A 14640-nucleotide genomic window follows, 5' to 3' on the forward strand; every position below is an offset into this window, starting at 1 on the left:
GATTTAGACTGGACATTAGGAGGAACTTCTTCACACTGAGGGTGGGGAGTCCCTGGCCCAGGCTGCCCAGGGAAGCTGTGGCTGCCCCATCCCTGGAGGGGTTCCAGGCCAGGTTGGATGGGGCTTGGAGCAGCCTGGGCCACTGGGAGGTGTCCCTGCCCATGGCAGGGGTGGGACTGGATGAAATTTAAGATCCCTTCCAATGCAAACTATTTTATGGTTCTATGACTCTATGATTCTATGATTTGTGTTTAGCATCATTTTTTTCTTTATATGAACACAAATTAGCTCTGAAAGCTCACTTGGTTTTAGGTGAGCAGCTTAGAAATGCATAGAAAAATCACAAAAGCATTAGGAAGCTTACTTACTTTTTTTTACTTTTACTTTTTTTTTAGATAAGCAAATCACGTTTATATCCAAGGAGTCCACTCCTCTCTGCATACATGGATATACCCCAAAACATCACGATGCTGCAATCTTTAGTGACAAAAGTGGTTTCATGTAAATAAACAAGTCCACTCAAGCTCAGGAGTTTTGTATGAAAGATTAATTTGAAAAAAAAACGTATTAACGGGTCACAGTGTTCCAAATCAGCGCTGTTCCTCTAGTGTTCAAACTCAATCTCACCCATTGCTCCCTCAATAAAATGATTGTTAAATGGGTTTTGTAAGTAACGGTAGGTTCCCAGAAACATGCTGTAATGGAGCACACGGCAAAGCCTGTCCTAGAGTCCAAGATGATTCACCAAAAAATACCCCAACTGTCTCTGTGCTCTCAAATTAAAAACCTACTGGTTGAGTCCCTTCAGCAAGGCTCCTGCCTCTCACTTTTTAAGCAGCCTAATAACAATCCACGAGCTATTCTACAGATTTTAATTTGCTTACGCGTTTTTCTGACTTCACAAATTTGTGCATCTCTTTGGAATTTGATTTTTTTTTTTTTTTTTCTTCAATTGTGGTCTGTTTCAGGGTCTGTTTCTCTTCTTTCAGGTACAATACACCAGGCCTAGCTGGACTGGGCTTCATGTGACTAATCACATTATGACTCCTGTGGATTTGTGCTCTTTCAAAATTTCTTGAGTAATAGTCTGTTATGAGTACATACTTATTCCCATGTCATGTGAACAAATTCGTTCTCACAGTTTGTCATGGGCCATCTGCTTTTTCATCTTTGTCCCTGGCTTAATTTCAGTGAGATTTTATTCACTTCCTGACAAAATGTGCATTTTTACACTCATTTGGGACCAGATTTTCCAAGAACCTGAAGTACTTCTTTGACACCTAGGGACAAAGACTTTTTGAAGAGCTTTGCAGCTCCTGTTATTTCCTACAAAAGAGGAGTCCCTGCGGATGCCCTGACATCTCAGCACGGAGAAGGAACAGGAAAAGAGGAGGTGGGCTGGTTGGAAAGGTAATATTGTTGGGCAGCAGGCAATTCCTCATGACAATATTCATTGCCTAACACATTTTTCCCGCTGTGCTCAAAGCACTGCACAGACGAGTCTCACACTTTATGAGGGCCAGACTGAAACACACGAAAAATGAAATGCCTTGACAGAATCCACAATGGAGCCCGGAGAAAAGGCTACTTTCATCTTCCCCATCAAGTGACATTGCCAATGCAGATCTCTGATGGCTCCTTTATCCTATCGCAATATTAATGCGGCTCTAAAATTTGGAGAAGCTTTCGTAGCACAGAAATAAGGCACAGCAGAAAAATCTATTGTGTTTAAGGATGCTGCCAGCCCAGTGCCCTCTGTAGCCATGCAAGGACATCTTCTCTCCTCCATCAACATGTATGGCCCCTCCTAGAAACTAACTGAAGATGGGGAAGTGGTTGGAGAGAGTGTTTAGGTCCTCTGAAACTAAAATAATATCGACAGCTACTTCTAGAGATCCAAAAGAAACAACAAGAAAGCATTTTTATAATCGATTAGACCACTTTGTCAGTTTTGTCGTATGGTTTGCCTCTGTCAGTGGTCAGTAAATGCTGCCTCAAAGGGAGCTATCAAAGAGTCTTCAGTAACAGTTATCCCATAATATCTTGCAGGAAATTTTCCTGATGTTCCACTAATGGATCAAGTTTTTAGTCCAGGACAGATGTTTACACAGTTGATGATCACCTTTTATACAACATAGGCCAGCAAATTTGATTTAAGACCAGGCTCAAAATGGACTGCAACTGTTTGGACTACAACTCGAAGTAGAGGTGATGCTTAATTACCTCTTTGAATTTGGCCATTAATTACACCAAAAGGTTTTCCTGTCTTGAAGCAGATAGTCTTTCCAATGTTTAATTCTTCTGAGAGTCTCAGTTTCTTTCCTTAATAAGTACTATTGTGTTTCTAAATGTCCTTATTAGCCTTGTAAACAACCCATCTGTTTTTTTATTGTTTTTCTTTTTTCCATTTTTTAATTATTTTTCTTTTTCCTGTCTCCTTTTTTTTTTCTCTTTTTTTTTCTTGTTGTTTGACAAGGTTTTTGTCTCTTTCTACTCCTATAGCAATGAGTCTCTCACGTTAGTTTTGCATTGTGTGAGGAGGTTTTTCCAGTTACACAGCAGATTCTTGATGCTCATAGCATTTTCTCTAAACCCACCTGTGTACCTACTCCTTTTGTACCTTTCTCAGTAGCACTTCCTGCCACACAGAGCCCTAGAATAAGCCCATGATCACGTGAAATCCAACAGGTACTAAGCGATACAAAAGAGAAGAGACATAATACGTATCTTTTGACTTTAGCCCAAAGGATGATGCAAACAGGAACATGATAGAAACAAATCCTGAAGTTTCAGATATTTAGGGAGTTTTCTTTGCTGGCGTGATATTAGTTTAATTTCTTTATACACACACACACACATATATATATATATATATATATATGCGCTCTGGAGATTTCAAAATAGATTCAGATGTTAATTAGCCAAATGTAGTTTGATTAATCTGCTCTTTTTTCTCCAGGAAAAATATGAGACACACCATGCAATCCTATGGTTTTAGGAGCCAGTGAGTCAAGTCTGGAAATTCAGTACACATGAGTCAATCAGATTTCAGGGTCCTGCAGAGCATCCAGCAAGGATGTTGCTCAGCCAGCAGTGGAGAGGCTTCTGTTGCCTACATCACGGAATCATTAAGGATCACAGAATCATTAAGAAAAAGACCTCTAAGATCGTCAAGTCCAAGTGTCAGCCCAACACCACTGTGCCCACTAAACCATGTCCCACATGCTTTGAACACCTGCAGGGATGGTGATTCCTCCAGTTCCCCAGGCAGCCTGTTCTAATGCTTGATCGCTCTTTCTGTAAAAAAATTTTTTCAACTATCCAATCTAAACCTCCTCTGGTGCAACTTGATTCGTTTCCTCTCATCCAGACTGGGTTACCCTGAACTTCTGCCATGTTATGCTTTAAATAGAACGGTCCCTCGCAAAGGCTCGTCACAGCAGTATTTCCTGCTGAGACACAGCGTCTATCTCTTTCCGTGGGTATTTACCATCCAACTGTGCCACCACAAAGCTTCTGCTAAGCATTAGAGTCTACTTAAAAATTGTGAAACATAGCAGACCAATGGTCCAGAAGTCCTTATCTTCTACCATCTCTCAAGCTTTGGAAAGTCACTGCTTAAATGCAAGAGATGATGAAAAAGACTATGGGAAGTCTGTTGTCCCATCTTGAGAACCAAGGCTGTTGGTCCTCCTCGATGAGTCACGTTTAGGTGAAGGAGAGGCTGAGTAGGAGGCCATGACCAGACATAGCATAAGAGAGTGTCTCTGCAGGATTAGTTTGGCTGTTGTGCTGCTTGAGTCTGCAGGCCAAAACCTACTTAACAATCAAGCTAAAGGTGGACACTTTTCCTGCACAGTAAAGGGCCCCTCGGTGATCTGACGATGACAAGGGAATGATCTTGCCTTAAATATGCAAGAAAAGTAGAAATTAACTCATGGAACTCATTCAATTTTCATGTATTTCCCAGTATGTTTCATCTCAAGAGAGATGGTGCCATTTTTAGGAAAATTATCTTGCAACAAAAATCCCCTGAAACTGCACAGCCTGAGGTACTTTTCCTCATCTTTATACACTGAGGAACCTCTTAGGCTGTACCTTTCTTCCAGCATTAATCCGGATGGGAGACAGCCCTATCTGAACACCTGAGTTACGCCAGTCTGGACATGAGTTAATGTTCCAAACACTGTACTGGGTCTTTATTGATTGTGAACTTTCCCGAGTCTGTTGGAAGAGTCGGAGGGGAGGAGAGATATCTCATAACTTTTTGTTATTGTTTCCCAATCTCTTGTGTCAGATGTGGGAGAACTTGTTTACTCCAAGGAAAGGCTTTCGGGAAAGTCCTGAAAGATTCAACTCACTCATGATCGAATCTGGTCCTCACGGAAGAGTGGGTGAGTGCCAGGTCTTGGCCAGACAGGATCCAGACTGCTTATTCCCCTCCTCGAGGCTCCTGGCCTGTATTGAAACCACCTCCCAAGCCTGAACAAAGATTTTAACACATGTGAAGTCGATGTGCTGGAGATGTACCTTTCATACCAACTTTCATTTCATCCGCTAGATATGCCCAGGCAATCATGACAGGCATCATGGAAATGGTGTCTTCACAAAGACATTTTGTCTCTAATAACATTTTCTTTTTACACCCAAGTCTAGCCGGAGGTGAATTCTTTTGTTTAATAAAGAGCCACAGATCCTTTGGAACAAAATGTTCTCCTGTAAGCCGTGTGAGCCGCTGGTTTTATTGAAGAACAGTCCTGCAGACCAAGACAATGCTGTACTTCACTACCCTTTTCGAATTACCACTCTGTCATTTCCCAGAGGAACACGATCGGCTGACCACTAAACTCTGCTTTAAGATCTTATGCCCGATCTAAATGAGACAGAATGAAGCCCTGGAGAGATTTCAACCCTTGCTTTGTTGAAACAACATTGCTTTGTTTGGAATGTATTTGCCTTTGTACTGGAGAATGAAAATGTAACCCAGTACCCAGTTTTGAAATACATAAATATAGCACTTTTGGTAATGTAGCCTATAGGAAGAGATCCATAGCATACGCTCTTTCTTACACAGCCCCTTTTCTCGGAGATCTTCAGCTGGTTTTGAAGCCTTCAAGCCTTGAGCCTTGTGACAGCTTGGTGAAGGAGGAATATGTCATTTCTATGTTACAGGCTGGCATGGTGATGCAGTTAGGAAATCTGTAGCAGACTTGAAATGGAACCCAGACCTGTGCTTGCTGCAGTGAACTCAGTCTTCTCCTACATCCAGTTCAACTGCACAAGCTAGTGGCCACCCAAATGTTCGTGACACACACCCACACTGCAGCCAGTGGTCACCACTGCTTGGCTCCAAAGTCTTCCCATTGCATTACCGGAATCCCCCTAGATTATAAACTGAATAGATCTAGACTTGGGATCCAGATCTTTTCACCTTACAGTTGAACCCAGATCTGGCAACAGTTGGACAACTGAGACAGTTGGATATCTCCTACCCCTTCTCAGAAATTCATTGTTGCGACAATGCATCTTGGAGCAGAGATTTCATGAACCCAGCCCCTTGCTTTACCATTAAGTGTGTATGGCATAACAGAGGTGTTCCAGTACTCAAGAGAATTTGGGATGGGATGCACATGACAAGGATAGAAGACCTGCACTAGGAGGTCCCCAATCCCTCATCCCTCCACCTACCCACTCTTCCCACTGCATGTTCTCCTGAATAACTAGGTGGAGGAGACATTTGCCCACTAGGAAAGCAAACAAAAACATCAGCGCTGCACAGTCACTCTTTGTCTCTCTGTCTGAGTCTATGTCTTTTGATCACCACGACTACCAACTCCCCTCTGATATTTTGGGCTGCACAGGTGGGCTTGGACACTCACTGCATGGAGGGAGACACCTCAGCAGGGCAGGAAGGAGTGATTCAGCCACTTCTCGCTCTGAGTCAATGTTTACCCAGTGGCTCTGGGTTTGGGGGAGGGATGGTGTCTCTCCAGAGTCACTGTCCCACCCTCCTGAGCAAGGTAGCCAGAGCCACCAGCCAACAAGGGTGCTAGCAGCCTTCTCCTGGGACCATGCCTTCTGTTTCTCAGGCTACATTTTAGATGCAAAGTAGTGCGCTGCGGTTGCGTCTCTTTTTCTAGTTTTTTTTTTTCTAATTGTAGTCTGGAGTTTTCCTTAGCGGGACAGAGAAGTCTTTGAGACTGGAAATGTGTTCTTCTCTTTGTTTCTGGTAAGACATAACACTGGCCTCATGGGACTGCGCTCCAACAGGGATATTTTAGTTCTGCCTGGCTCAACTTCATGCTGGCCTGCGGTCTGACTGGTATTTGTCACTGGGGCTGCAAGCGCTGAGGAACAGAGACTGCCCTCACTGCGGCTGCTCTAGTAGACTGGAGCCTTTGGATTTGGCTGGGCTTCCCAAGCATTTCCACGAGGCAAATAGTAACCCTAATTTCAGCTGGATGCTGTATTCCTTGCTTACATTCCTAAAGGGCCGTGTTGTGCTGCTTTTGCTTTGTTCTCCACGTTAAATGCATTGCTAGATTTCATCCCGGGGGTAGTTGCATCCCGCTGGTGGATGATTATGTTCCCCCGTTTGAAGACTGAAGATGAAAGACCACTTTGAGATCCCTTTAAATAGATGGAGATACCTTTCCGTCCCAGTCCCCGACGCGATTTTGTGAGTGTGTTCAGTAAGTCCCATCCTAAAGACTTTGGTCTCAAATATAGTGGTGTAAATCAGGAATATCATTGGCATCAGTGACATTATGCCAGTGTAATGATGGCAGAAGGAGAAGAAATAGGTCTGCAGGGTGGGGTTTTTTTTTCCTTTTTCGGGGGGGGAACCATGCTGACTATAAAACCACAGCAAAATTATTTTTAAATGAGAAAAACTTCTTTAAGACAGATCAGCCACTTAAAAAGAGAGAGGAATGAAATGAAATGCTGCAGTTCAGAAAGTCCTGTGCTGTTTGGGAAACAGGACAGTTCTCTGCAAAGGGAGGACTAAACAGCCAAAGCCAGGATTGCTGCAAAAAGAGAAAGACCCAGAAAATGAAGCTGCTTATGAATTACATTATCAAAACTTCTCATAGAACAAGAGATAAGATCGTAGAGGCAAGTTTATTCTCAGCACATGTGTAGAAAACTGTAAACCTCACTAAGAACCACTGAGTAAACCTGAGAAAAGAAAATGACTGTGCCTGGAAATGTTTAGGGGATGGCGTTTGTCAATTAATGAAATGAGAGGCCACCGTTCGCAAAGGCGTACACAGACTAAGTCCAAAGAAGGAGATACGTTTCTTTTTCTCCAGTGAGACGAATGCATGGAAATTTTGGTTTGTGTTTCATCCGCATTTGATTTTTTTCTTTCATAAAACCTGGTGATTATTCAGAAGAGAATTTTTTCTCTGTGTGGTTGGGCAGGGGGTCACAATTACTCGCACCACCAGGTTCCCGTTTGCCTTCAGGTTTGTTGATTTTGATGACAAGCCTTTACCACTCGGTTTCTAGGTCGTGTCAGCAGCTTTCCGAGCAGCGTAGTGGTGCTTTTTGTGTTACGTTGTGCAAACAGGAGAGCAGCTCAAGCCAAAAAGCACACATTGAGATTGCACTCCCAGCTTCACGCAGCCTCACAGTTAGACTAAGTTTGGATCCAGCATTATGGCTTGGACAATTCTCTACTAGAAATACACAGATATCTCTAATAATGCACTTAAATGGAAAGAGGAGGTTTTCTAAGGACAGAACACATGCACCTTATCAAGAAAGGCTTCTCCCTGTGGCAAGGAGCTTCTTTCTTTCCTGGGGAGCTGCTTGCTTTACATACAGAACTGCCTTAAAAAGGGGAGGAAGGGGGATTCTGGCAGCATCAGGAATCTTCAGCAAGCCAAGAGGAAGAAAGACCAAAGAGTCGGCTGCCTTGTAAAAGGAAGGCTGCTTGATTAACTTTATGGAAAGAAACTGAGCTGTAAAAAACCCAGTATTTGGCCTTTAACAAGGCCTGTGAGTTGGGAACGCAGCCAGTTGGGTAGTCTGTGCTAACCCAGGACGATGAGGACACCAAGGTCAGAAGGAGTCAGGACGCCACCAGAAATGTGAGGGGAGACAGGCTGGCAAAGCCCTGATGTGGAAGAGCTGAGGTGCAGCCGCCAAAATCCATAAGTGACTCAGTCAGCAAACTCACACAGCATCCTTTCGGAGGGAAAGAATTAAGCCTTCCAAGTGAAAAAAACCCTAACTCTCAACAAAAAAACCTGCATCCATCTATACATCTGCTCCATCAATGTTGATGATATTGCCACAGAGACAGGAGCCCATTTCACAACAACACTGCCGCTCAGTCTCTCTGTGAATGTGGATACAGTTTTGGAAATAACTACAAGAACCCCCAGTGATGCCTGAACAGCTCACACTACAGCTAATGCTTTCAACGTAATAGCAGCCGAGCTCTGGAACAAAATACGCAGCCCAATACACTGTGCGCAATGTCAGACCGAGGGACTGCGCTTGGCCAGTCCCTGAGACGCTATAATTAGAGATGGGGCTTGAATGAAACATCCAAATGCACGGCAGTGCTGTGAGTCAGCCGAAACACGTGCACCAACATTGTCATTATCCTGAATTTTGTCATTTATAATGAAATCCAAACTCTGTAATCTGCAGAATGGTCAAAATCTGGGTTGAGAGACAACCCCAAATCCCTGTTCTCCAAGTCAGGAAAGTGTTTAAAGACATTGCTGGGAGACTATGGGATTTTGGGAGCTGCATCTGTGAAAAAGCTGCCTGAAGCTGAGCTTTGCAGACTAGAAACAGACCTCAGTTTTTCAGACAGACCTTAGCACACATCCACAGTCCACACACCCCTAACTTGACCTTAAGGAAAAATTAATTTAGGAGTTCCATGTCTATCTCAAATATGGTTGTGATGAGAGAAGAAAATTAATCTATCTCAGATTAAAAAACAGCAAACTAAAATCTCAAAGAAGAAATTGATTAAAGTGATTTTAAAATATGTATTTTAAAATACGTAATCACGCGAGTGGAACACAGCGTTTTAGGGCACAATTTACCAGTCCTGCTGAGCACACCGTGTGGTACAGGTCCCCTTCTGAGGCCGCTTGACCTACTGACAAGATGTGAACGGTCAGCTGAAATGTCCTGGTTCACATGAACTTCTTTGCTGATGCACTGTATGTCAGCACAGAAGGTATTTTTGTAACCAAAATGACTGGGGAACACCACAAAGCAAATGCACCTGATCTTAGAGGATTATGGTGGAACATCAGTCTGCCAGCTGCAGAGGAGAAGGAAGCTGTAGATCCCCTCTTCCTGGCCAAGGGAGCATTAGTAGTCAATGCAGTTCTGAACACTCAACTCATGGAAAGGTGCTTTGGGAAACCAGAGGTGCACTGCAATGCCAAGTGTCTATACAGAGCCCAGGCAGTCCATCACAAAAATTCAGAGGCTTTTGTAATTACGGGGCTGGAGCACTTCCCAAAGGAGGACAGAATGAGAGAGGTGGGCTTGTTCAGCCTGGAGAAGAGAAGGCTCCAAGGAGACATGGCAGCAACCTTCCAATACCTGAAAGGGGCTACAGGAAAGCTGGGGAGGGACTTCTTACTAAGGCATGGAGTGACAGGATGAGGGGCAATGGGGATAAACTGGAGAGGGGCAGAGTTAGACTGGACATAAGGAGGAATTCTTCCCACTGAAGGTGGTGAGTCCCTGGCCCAGGTTGCCCAGGGAAGCTGTGGCTGCCCCATCCCTGGAGGGGTTCCAGGCCAGGTTGGATGGGGCTTGGAGCAGCCTGGGCCAGTGGGAGGTGTCCCTGCCCATGGCAGGGGGTTGGAATTAGATGATCTTTAAGGTCCCTTCCAACTCAAACCATTCTATGAGTCTCTATGATTCTTGTACTCTCTTTGCAGATCATGTTTTTTCACCCCCACACTTCCTGACGCATTGTGAGGGCAGTCACTTTCAGAAAACAAGAAAGTCTTACTCGCTATTTGCCAAGAAGCTGTTCCATTAATTCCCCTGAACAGCTGAGAACGCTCTTGACTTTTGCTTGAATTCACTTTTTTTTTTTTTCCTTACAATATGAAATGAGCCATTCTAAAAACCAAGGCCCAAGAAACATTGTGTACAGCCAGCTGCATTCTTATTCTGCCTTCCTTTATCCATAGAGGCAATTAAAGTCCTTCAGACCCCCCAGTTGCTTTTTCCAGGTAGTGCAGATCTTTGGGGCTGATCATCAGCGTTCGGCCCTTGCATTTCTTTATCCTGGATTTCACTTCCTCCCAGGAACCCTCAACTCTAAATGTTTTGCAGACAAATTGCAAGCACAAATTTACTAACTTTTGACAACATAGCATCTGCACAAGAGATGAGGAGTGCACGCATGCCCTCTTCCAATGCGGAGTTAGACCAATTTAATAAACTTGCAATTCAACCTATATGTCCGGTAAAATCTATGGAAAGATATTTATCCACTGTGCAGTAGGAATGGGGTCAGGTCTTAAAGTAACAAATTTTAATAAAACCCTATATGTTGATCAAAGGTGGACTTGTACTCTTATCTGAGCACCACTAACCTGAAACAGCGCTGTTTCAAGGTTGTAGGGACCAGTTTCTCCAGTTTCTAATGCTGTTGATATTCCTTACAACCCTACCATGATCTGCTGATAGATATAGAGCCCCAGGGCCATACGCTGCCATCAATTACACTTACAAGCTTAAAATATGTGCCAGCAAATCAGAAAGGTCAAACTCAGTCACGAGTCAGTGGGACAGAGAGTAGAATTTGGCTTCGAGTTGTAAGCAAAACATTTCCCTGACACATCCAACACAGTATATTTCCAAGGATTCGTTCTTCTGGAGAAGGAATGTGTTTTTTCATGGGTTTGAGGATGAATTCACCTACATTTTTCTCATGATGTGGAAATGCAGGAAGCTTATCTCTCTTTGATAGTTCAGCTGAATCTTCTATAGATAGAGAAAACCCCTACGATCTGACAAGGATAGTCTTCCCTCATTATAACAGAATCTCCTGTCCACCTGGAGTCTACTTAACTATAATATATGATGATGCTGATTTTTCCTCAGGAAAAAAATTTTCACGGAAAGGGTTATTGGGCACTGGAGCAGGCTGCCCAGGGAGGGGGTTGAGTCACCTTCCCTGGAGGTGTGGATGAGGTGCTGAGGGGTACGGTTTAGGGATTGTTAGGAATGGTTGGACTCGATGATCCAGTAGATCCTTTCCAACCTGCTGATTCTATGATTCTATGATGCTGATTTGATTTCACACAAGACATGGGATGTAGTATCTTTTACTTCTAGAAAAAATAGTGAGGCTGACAGGTGGAAAATCTTGAGCTGTTGTATGCTTCAGTCGTTAAAGAAGAATACCTTAGGTAAAAAGAGAATCAGGAACTTTGATTTTAATTCCCGGCTCTCTAATTGATTTGTTTGTATGGGCTTCGGTATCTCCATCAGAGCCAGGGTCCTCAAGGCACAAAGAGCTTTGTCTAAACGAGAATTGCCATTTGCCTCATAATTTTTCCATCTCCCAAATTCCCCCTCCCAAATACAGTAAGGATAATTCTTCCCTCACACTGGCATGACGATTCTTAACTTCTTGTTTGCAAAACTCATTACAAGCTTTGGAGGAAAGGTGTCAGAGAAGTGTAAAACAGATTTGACACCTATTATATATAAAGGGCTTTTGAGGTTTCCTCTGATTGTCGACATTTTTGGAGGTTAGTCAGCTTTTCAAAAGGATTATGCAAAGTGAAAGCCTGCAATAGCAGGAGGTTGAGATCAGGGACCCAGAAGGTCCTTCCAGTCCTGTTTCTGGAGGCTTTTCCAAGTCATACCGAAGATGTTAAAGACTACTTGTGTGGTCTGAACTTAATACCTTGAATACACAGTTTTGTGGGATCCATTTAGCAACGTAGAAGCAGGGGAGGGATTGGGCCTCTGTGTAAAGGTAGGAGGAAGCCCTCGCTACAGCAGCAATGGAGAGCCTTCTACAAGCTAGCAGAGAGCTGAGGAGAAGTGGTCACACAGGTCAAAAACCATCTCAACAGACACAAACTGCTTCATCTCTCTGGTCTGGAGATCCCACATCTAGAAGCATCGCTTGTGTTACCACTGCCTGTTCAGCCCTGGACCTCCCTTCTGAAACACATCAGCTAGAAGCACTAATGACGGTGGTTTTGTGGTGTAGACACCTGTCCATAAGAAACTAATCTGGGACCACCAAGCTCATTTTCTTGTGGCAATTTACCAGTTACCATATGGCAATAATTTTTGACAGCTGCTTTCTTGAGCTGGATTAAAAGTAGTGATCCAGTGATGGAAGATGCTTTAGTCACGCTCTTAGCTAAGTCCGTACTTTACGTAGCTGGAAAGTAGGTAGTGGTGTTGCTTCTCAGTGTTGAGGCAGGTATGTATGAAAGATGAATTCAGATAACTTCATACCCCCCCACCTCTAAGCTTACCGTGGAAAACCAACAGTTTCCGTGGTGCTTCACAGAAACTGATGTTTCTGATGTTCAAATGTGCTTTGCCAGGCAAAATGTCAACCGCATGCCACCTCCGAGAAGGCCACAATTCAGCGGCTGCACATCAGAAAATTGGTCTGTATTTATAAAGTGCTTTGATATCCCAGATGAAAGGACAGTATATAAATGCCCCATTCATTTAGGTTACATACAGTAGCAGCAAACAGAAAAATCATTACCCACAGGGTTAGAAAGGCATATTCCTGCTTATTAATTGAAGACCACAGAAAGAATGCTTGGTTAAAGTGTTCCTTTTGGAGTGGACATTTCATTACTAGTCCAGTGAATAAATATTATACTGAAAATCTGCGTGGGCAAAGGGCATAAACAGCAAGTCTGCCCAACTCAAAACAAAATTTGCCTTAAAAACACAGTGAAAACCTTTTTTTTATGGGGCTATTCTTGTTCTCTACATGGGAAGTGAAACAGTCAGTCCTTTGCCAGGACAGGACTACAGTGAAATTATTATCCTATCAAAAAATAATTTAAGTTAGGGAAAGGATAATCACTGCATGGTGGGCATTGGCTACTCTGCAATGCTGTATGCATTGAATTATAATCTATGGGTTCACTATACATCTAGGCTTTCTGTTCTTTATGCACAACACTGAACCTTCAGGATTTCTAGACCCGTATTCTTCACTTATTTCCCTGTATGTCTTTGAGATACATGAGTCTTGGTTCATTTGGAAAGTAATGTTAAATAGAACCTTTTCTGTCTGTCATCTCAGAACTGAAGTGCCAAGCAGATGCCCATTCACGGTCCCCGGGAGCATGCAGTGTCTTTCGTATAACCATAAAAATAAATAAATTACAAAGCAGAAAAGAGATAAGGCACAGGTTTAGGCTGCCTTTTGAAGATTTATTAAAATAAACAGATATTTCTTATAATGTGCTGTAACCAGAATACATAATTGACAATGATAATCATTAACAGGTACTAATGTTATTTCAGAACAGAGGAGAGAATGAGACAGACTAAACCTCCATGCATGCAGTAGAGGAAATCCAAACTGCGATAATTAAATGCAAATAAACCCTGGGGGCAAAAATTCCTGGTCTCTCTAAGATAAGAGAAATGTATTTCTACCATCTATCCTTCATTTATTTCTCTTGAAGACTCTAATTTGTTTTCAAGTTAATAGATCAAACATTCTTGTCACAGTTCGTACAACTGTCTCAAATATGTGAGAAGTACCCGCCAGGCGAGGACCACCAGCAATTTTTATGATTTCTTTACACTACAAATATTTGGCAGAACTGAAATCACCCAATAAAATAAACCTGCGGATTCATCTGCAATTTTAGACTCTCTCCAAGTATTTTTTGGACTCCTTCCCAAAATAACTGATGCTCATGATATTCCAATATCAAATGAAAATATGTCCTAATTTTCATGTCTCACTACCACCATCTGTTATTAAAGAGAAAGTCGTCTTTTTCGCTGTCGGGCCAGGTGGCTTAGAGACACCCATGAGACCGTGAGTGAAGTTGTGGTCCAGCAGCGTTTCTGGTCCTTTCGTGCTTTTGGGTTGGTGGGATTCGTACATAATGCAAAGGTAGAACCATGGAGCAGTGGTGGTGAAATATAATTTCTTTCAGTACTGTCACTGTCTGCCAGCTAGCGCCCAAGGACGCGGCAGCACTGCAACATCGGTGTCCCCATCTTTCCAGAGGAGAGGAAGCTTGATCTCACTATGTGTAAGAATTACTTTACGTAAAGGTCCAGGATCCTATTTTGAAATGCCTTTGGCAAAAGGAATAGGCAAGAAATACCATGTTTGACAAGTCTATCTGGCTCTAGTGACATTGCAGAGGTCCTCAGCGAAACCAACTCAGCCTTACACAAATGCACAGTCACTTTTGACAGCTTTAGATCAGCTGATACTTCAGAATGTCAATAGCTGAGCTTTATAGACATTCATCTCCTCTAAACATTATATCCACGCATTAAGTGTAAGAGTAAAGTCTTTCTCCTCCAAGCCAAAGATGAATTAATTTATCAACTATCCCAACCTTCTGCCTCTGGCATTGCCTTTGACAACTGAACCACAGCACCATTTATTCACCCCAGGAT

General features: G+C 43.0%; 1 protein-coding gene across 6 annotated transcripts in view; it reads right to left on the reverse strand.

Moving 5' to 3' along the window:
- RUNX2 (RUNX family transcription factor 2) overlaps positions 1 to 14640 on the reverse strand; it is a 221399-nt gene that overhangs the window by 5356 nt on the left and 201403 nt on the right. The gene's annotated exons all lie outside the window — the stretch shown is intronic.

This window comes from Cuculus canorus, chromosome 3, assembly GCF_017976375.1.
Source record: "Cuculus canorus isolate bCucCan1 chromosome 3, bCucCan1.pri, whole genome shotgun sequence".
Lineage (NCBI taxonomy): Eukaryota > Metazoa > Chordata > Aves > Cuculiformes > Cuculidae > Cuculus > Cuculus canorus.